A 2,349-nucleotide genomic window follows, 5' to 3' on the forward strand; every position below is an offset into this window, starting at 1 on the left:
CCGTCTGTCTGTCAGTCATCTATATTTCTGTGTATTTGTCTGTATATCTAAGTATTTATTTGTTTATCTATTTATCTGTCTTTTTGTTTACTTATCCATCTATTTATTTATCTATCTATCTATCTATCTATCTATCTATCTATCTATCTATCTATCTATCTATCTATCTATCTACCAATCAATATACTTGTTTGTTTATCTGTACATTAATTTATTCACCTAGTTGTTGTTTCTTTCGACAGATAAACACGGAGGCACGGAAAGAACAAGTAGACAGGAGGAGAGGTAAGTCTTTGGATGAGAGCACAGCACTGACATCACCACCACCACCACCACCACCACCATCATCATCATCATCATCATCATCATCATCATCATATATAATTCCACAGCAGTAATTACAAAAGACCTCTCCCAAATCTTCTCCACTCATCTCCCAGCAAAACTTCTCACCTCATCTTCTCTGTCTTCTTCTGTCTCTGCGCCTGCCCTGTCTTCTTTTCCATAATATTCTTTGAGTGTTAATGTTGTTAGTTTGCGTAATTGTTCGTTTGTTAGGCTGGTCAGTGTATGATGTGTTTATCTATCAGTTCATCTGTCTATCTATCTGTCTATCTCTCTATCTATCTATCTATCTATCTAGCAATCTATCTATCTTTCCTCCTCCTCCTCCTCCTCCTCCTCCTCCTCCTCCTCCTCCTCCTCCTCCTCTTCCTCCTCCTCCCCAACCCAAAACCCAAACGTTTTAAATCCCACGAGGCAAAACATTTTTTTCTTTAATCGTATAGTAAATATATGGAATAAACTTCCTGCCGAAATTGTGAACAGCAATACTATTTAATCATTCAAAAATAAAATAGACAAATATTTAAAAGCAAATCCCCAACAAGCTCTCTTCTTGTCCGAATAATTACTAAATACACTAATAAACTCTTATTCTACACCAGTTTTAATGTAACTTGTATTAACTTTCAGATAGGCGTATAGAGTTCACCGTAGGGGGAATAGTAAAACTTCCTTTCATCCTTTCCAATGAAAATTTCCATGTCAGTTTTTCCATACTGCATGGTACTTTTCCCAACTATTTCCATGCCAGCGCAAGCTGGAGGGAGTGGTGGGTGGGAAGGAGCCTTCTGCTATGCTGTCCTGTCTCTCTTCCCTGTAGCTAGTTAGAAGTAGTTACCAAATAGCCTTGCAAGGACCAAAAGGTCTGTTGCTGTTTGGCTTTCCTTTGTATTCCTTTGTATTCCTCCTCCTCCTCCTCCTGCTCTTGTTCTTGCTAAACGCGTACGTAATTATTATTTCTTTTTTTCTTTTTCTTTTTCCTTTTCTTCGTCTTCCTATTTTCTTCTTTCTATTTCATGTTGTTCTTTTTTGTATTCTCCTATTCTAAATTTCTCTCTCTCTCTCTCTCTCTCTCTCTCTCTCTCTCTCTCTCTCTCTCTCTCTCTCTCTCTCTCTCTCTCTCTCTCTCTCTCTCTCTCTCTCTCTCTCTCTCTCTCTCTCTCTCTCTCTCTCTCGTTTCAGGAAGACAGAAAGATACTCTATAGCTGTGTGTGTGTGTGTGTGTGTGTGTGTGTGTGTGTGTGTGTGTGTGTGTGTGTGTGTGTGTGTGTGTGTGTGTTTTGATAGGACCACGTGCCTGCCTGCTTTCCAACCTTCCTGCCTGTGTCTGTCTGTCTGCCTGCCTGTCTGTCTATCCCTTTTGTCTCCCTCATGCCCTTTCCTGACCATTCATGCAGCCCTCCCATGGCCCACACGTCCTTTCCCTTGCTTCCTTCCCTCCTCCTCCTCCTCCTCCTCCCGTGCCCCTCAAAGCCACGAAGTAATGAAATGACAATACCAGCAACAGTCGAGGTGGAGCAAGCCTGACTAATGACGCTGTAATGAAAGAGAACACAGTGGCCAGGGAAAGATTACTGCACTAGATAGAAATTGAGCGAAATAAAGATAAAAATCAGACCATTTGGCTTTAGTAGTTATAGAAAGCTAGTCAGGAGTGAAGGGGAAAGGGCGTCTTGTCTCCTCCCTCCTCCTCCTCCTCCTCTTCCACCCCTTCCTCCTCCTCCTCCTCCTGTGGTCAGCGTGGTGGGCGCCCCGCACTAATAACTCAGGTGATAACTCAGGTGATAAGCAGTATCGGTCTGACCCCCGCAGGTCAAAAGGCGGCGGGTGTTAAGAGTTAGCCCTCTCTCTCCTATCTGATGCCCTCTGTCTGTCTGTCTGTCTGTATGTATGTCTGTATGTATGTATGTGTGTGTGTGTTTGGATTGCTCTTTTTGTGTTACCTGTCCGTCTGTTTGTTTGTTTTGTGCCTTTTTCTGTTTGTTTTGTGTGTTTTGTGTTTTC

At 42.2% G+C, this 2,349-nt stretch overlaps 1 long non-coding RNA gene across 1 annotated transcript in view; it reads left to right on the plus strand.

Annotated features, from left to right (window-relative positions):
• The first annotated feature begins 238 nt into the window (after positions 1-238).
• Positions 239-2,349, plus strand: part of LOC135102572 (uncharacterized) — a 54,181-nt gene continuing 52,070 nt past the window's right edge. Inside the window, exon 1 of the long non-coding RNA XR_010269678.1 lies at positions 239-285. This is a non-coding gene — a long non-coding RNA (uncharacterized LOC135102572). The remainder of the gene's footprint in view (positions 286-2,349) is intronic.

This window comes from Scylla paramamosain, chromosome 8 (assembly GCF_035594125.1).
Source record: "Scylla paramamosain isolate STU-SP2022 chromosome 8, ASM3559412v1, whole genome shotgun sequence".
In the NCBI taxonomy this organism is placed as follows: domain Eukaryota; kingdom Metazoa; phylum Arthropoda; class Malacostraca; order Decapoda; family Portunidae; genus Scylla; species Scylla paramamosain.